Source organism: Rhinichthys klamathensis, unplaced genomic scaffold (genome assembly GCF_029890125.1).
Source record: "Rhinichthys klamathensis goyatoka isolate OS25496 unplaced genomic scaffold, OSU_Roscu_1.1 h1tg000064l_1, whole genome shotgun sequence".
Taxonomy (NCBI): domain Eukaryota; kingdom Metazoa; phylum Chordata; class Actinopteri; order Cypriniformes; family Leuciscidae; genus Rhinichthys; species Rhinichthys klamathensis.
The window spans coordinates 3,487,778-3,492,460 of record NW_026606607.1 but is presented as its reverse complement, the minus strand read 5'-3'; the positions used below and the strand labels follow the sequence as shown (position 1 = coordinate 3,492,460).

Sequence of the window (4,683 nt, the reverse complement as noted above, 5' to 3'; positions counted from 1 at the left end):
AAACACAGTGTGTGCCAATTAACCAAATGTTTATTTAAAAAAGATTTTTTTTAAATGCCTGTTATGTCAAATTTCACCCAGCAAATGGATTAGTGTTTTACTAGTTATTAGATATACAGCATTACCCCTAAGATTATAAAAATCTTTTTTTTATTTTTTATTATGTACTAGTTTAGCCTATAGTGCTGAGAATTTTGTTGTGAATACATTTGTAAAAATGCTCTTTATTTGAATGGGTGGGTAGCTCTGAAAAGAGCCGTTGTTGCCTTTAAAAAGACATTTGGTTTCAACTTTGGAGTTCCACCCGCAGAACGTCTCTCAGGTTTGCTCAGGAGAAGCTGGTTTCCCTCTGCGCTCAGGTGATCTCTGTCTCTGATGTTTCTATGCTGAATGGCACGCATCTGTCTCCCTGGATATCCTGAGGGCAGAGGAGGTAAAACATATATGCTAATGTTAGTACATTTATTTGAATTGTTCAGATTCTCCAAGACTTATTGAGCAGCATAGTTGATGGGTCAGATGTAAGGCTTTAGTTTTTACATCAAATCATACATCTTTGAACAAAACCCATGGTTTTTCCTGCATTTAACTTTTTTAGCATTTATTAATCTTTGTTAGTGATTTTTACATTTACTAATACGGTACATTGTTCAAATCTAAAGTTGTAAGTGTTAACATTAGTAAATACAGTGAACTAACATGTATAAACATTGAACAGCAGTTTTTAAAATAAATAACATTGTCAAAAAGTTCATACTGGAGTGATTAAAATCATAAAGCACATTGTTGTTAGCTAGCTGTTAATTTTATTCAATTGTTAGCTATATGTTAGAAAATTAAGACTATTACTTAAGTCAAGTCAAGTCATGTCACCTTTATTTATATAGCGCTTTTTACAATACAGATTGTATCAAAGCGCTTCACAGTGATAACATGAAAACAATATAACAAAAACAATATAACAATATAACAAAGTTTGTTTCTAAAAGAAATTGCGTCAACGTCCACCTTAAGTAAGGCAGATCAATAATATTATTGAATATTAAATGTTAAATGTCCCCAACTAAGCAAGCCAAAAGCCAAGGCAACAGTGGCAAGGAACCAAAACTCCATCAGGGACAGAATGGAGAAAAAAACCTTGGGAGAAACCAGACTCAGTCGGGGGGCCAGTTCTCCTCTGGCCAACGAAGGAACAGTGCATGATTCGGGCAGCATTACAAGTCAGATTGGATCGGAACATTTAGAGTATTTTTTGGAAGTCCAAGTATGCACGCCGGTCTTTAAGACGAGTTGTTGAGGATCAGTGCCGTCCACCATAGAGAGTCCATATCGCCCGTGTTGAGTCGTCACTTCATAGGCTTTGTGATTGGAGCATCTGAAGTCTCCGTGAGAGGCTGGATACAAACTGGAGCTGACGAACGCCATTTTCTCGGGACTCGCGTCCCGAGATAACAGCAGAAAAGCAAAGGGAAAATAATTAGCGTAGCTGCTGTTCATAATGATGATTTCCATAACACAGGCGTAAAAGACAAAACATGAAGACATTGACTCTTGCGGCCCAAAATCACCCCCCTCCGTCCCCCACTCAACTCAGCCCAGCTTACTGACCTCTACGTCCCTCCTGCTGCTGAGACCTAACCACAATCTCTTGTGGTCACTTAAACCTTTTGATGCAATTATTTTTAGTTTAACTTTTTAATAGCAATATGATTATATAACAAAATTATGAAATCCAGTGGTAAAATCTTTTTTTTAATAAGAGAGCAAGATAGGACAACAGTGTCTGTTGGCCACCAACGAAGACATTTTTTGACCAGGGAAAACGCCTGAAACCATTGTATAATAAAATGCACTGAAATACTACACCTTATCAGTAGTATTGACCTCAGTGTGCTTCTTCCTCTGCTTCTTCATTCTTCAGAGTTGTCTTCAATGCCATAGATATTTGGACCTGTTCTCTGGTAAAGAAATGAATAAATGAACAATGGGATCACTAAAACACCCGTAGTAATAAACAAAAAAAAAAAACTCAGAAATAAAACTTACGGAAAGAAATTGGCACATAATCTGGTATCCAGCTCGTCATCGTCATTGATGTAGCACACGTGATCTTCTCAGGCAATCTCACTTCATTTGGCTGGTTCCTAAAAAACATAAAAATCAAAATTAGAGATTCAAATATAACATTTCCATTCAAACGCAGTTATGAAAAGCAGTAGTACACAGACTGAAGCAAAATCTTTTAACACTTAGCTTTAGAAGGTATATTGCACACAGACAGGACTGCTATGGTCTCCCAATTCTTCCTGCAACTTTACAGAAGAGTACATATCAATCATAGAATAGCAGGGGACTGCATATCCCGCACAGATTGTCACAAATTGTGTAGATTGAACATCAATTGAAATTACAATGTATGTTATAAGGTCAAAATCAAACATTACAATGGTGGCTACTTCTCTCTTTCCCTTGTCTTTTATAACTTACTGCCACTGTTGCTCTGACTGTCTGTGTCCTCCCTGGAGCTGTCACACTCCTCCTCCGTCCTTCCTGCTACTGCTGAGGTTGCTCCTTCGTAGCTCAGTGGTATAAACCCTTGGCATGACCTAACCACAATCTCCTAACCACAAACATGAAGACATTGACTCTTGCGTCCCAAAATCACCCCCCTCCGTCCCCCACTCAACTCAGCCCAGCTTACTGACCTCTACGTCCCTCCTGCTGCTGAGACCTAACCACAATCTCTTGTGGTCACTTAAACCTTTTGATGCAATTATTTTTAGTTTAACTTTTTAATAGCAATATGATTATATAACAAAATTATGAAATCCAGTGGTAAAATCTTTTTTTTAATAAGAGAGCAAGATAGGACAACAGTGTCTGTTGGCCACCAACGAAGACATTTTTTGACCAGGGAAAACGCCTGAAACCATTGTATAATAAAATGCACTGAAATACTACACCTTATCAGTAGTATTGACCTCAGTGTGCTTCTTCCTCTGCTTCTTCATTCTTCAGAGTTGTCTTCAATGCCATAGATATTTGGACCTGTTCTCTGGTAAAGAAATGAATAAATGAACAATGGGATCACTAAAACACCCGTAGTAATAAACAAAAAAAAAAAAACTCAGAAATAAAACTTACGGAAAGAAATTGGCACATAATCTGGTATCCAGCTCGTCATCGTCATTGATGTAGCACACTTGATCTTCTCAGACAATCTCACTTCATTTGGCTGGTTCCTAAAAAACATAAAAATCAAAATTAGAGATTCAAATATAACATTTCCATTCAAACGCAGTTATGAAAAGCAGTAGTACACAGACTGAAGCAAAATCTTTTAACACTTAGCTTTAGAAGGTATATTGCACACAGACAGGACTGCTATGGTCTCCCAATTCTTCCTGCAACTTTACAGAAGAGTACATATCAATCATAGAATAGCAGGGGACTGCATATCCCGCACAGATTGTCACAAATTGTGTAGATTGAACATCAATTGAAATTACAATGTATGTTATAAGGTCAAAATCAAACATTACAATGGTGGCTACTTCTCTCTTTCCCTTGTCTTTTATAACTTACTGCCACTGTTGCTCTGACTGTCTGTGTCCTCCCTGGAGCTGTCACACTCCTCCTCCGTCCTTCCTGCTGCTGCTGAGGTTGCTCCTTCGTAGCTCAGTGGTATAAACCCTTGGCATGACCTAACCACAATCTCCTAACCACAATCTCTAACGCCACAATCTAACCGCAACACGACCATACGCGCCAACCCGTTTGATGAAGGCTTTCGAAGATCCGCTGATGTCACGTATCCAGGTCCATTGGCAACGGTTCTGTATGGCATAACAACCCGACCATACGCGCCAACCCGTTTGAATAAGGCCGTAGAAGCCCCACTGGTGCGTTATAAAGCAGTTTCAGTGGCAAACGGTTCCGTATGGCATACTAACCTACCACCAAACACAACAATATCGGTCCACCAAAAAAAGACGAATTAACGCAAAACACAGTACACGGGATTGTGATAGCTATGATAGGTATGCAAGACACCTGCCTGAAGGCACAAATCCGGACGAGAGACGTAAATATGATCCAATAGGGTGTTCTTTTTGGTTGTTGCTGTGGTGATCAGTTGCGTGTATCCTTTAGACTGAAACAATTCCAGAACAGTTTTTTTCCCTGCGCAGAGGAGATCCTCATTAAAATCTCCACAGATTACTGTGGGATGTTCGTCCACCATGTCCAAATAATCCAGCAGACTCTTCAAGTTTTTCGAGAACTCTTCAAATCCGTAGTGTGGCGGCCTGTACACAGCAGCGATTGTTGCTTTGATCGGGCTATCCACTTTGATGACGACATACTCCAGATCGGTCACATTTTGCACAAACTGCCTAGCCTGAGCTGAAATATGCTCTTTGCAATAGATTGCGACTCCACCACCAGCTTTCTTTGCAATTTCTTGGTGTGTCGAGTAGGAGGCATGTCTGTTTCGCATAAATGCGTTGTACCCTTCCAATTGGACGTGGGGTGATATGAGTGACCCGGTCAGGTGAGTTTCCGTCATGCAAAGAATATCCGACAGAAGCAGTTCGTGATGGCATCGGATATCTTCGATGTGGGATGACAGTCCTTCTGTGTTGTGATGAATTATTTTAAGTGTTTGATCCAATTTGGTTTCCC

The 4,683-nt window shown here is 39.6% G+C and overlaps 1 long non-coding RNA gene across 1 annotated transcript; it reads right to left on the bottom strand.

The window, feature by feature from the left end:
* Positions 1–243: 243 nt before the first annotated feature.
* LOC130084401 (uncharacterized) lies at positions 244–2,269 on the bottom strand. Its single transcript, XR_008806922.1, has 3 exons — positions 2,047–2,269; positions 1,867–1,958; positions 244–418 (listed from the first exon to the last, which is right to left on the bottom strand). It is a non-coding gene; the product is annotated as an uncharacterized LOC130084401 (long non-coding RNA).
* Between the last annotated feature and the right edge of the window lie 2,414 nt (positions 2,270–4,683).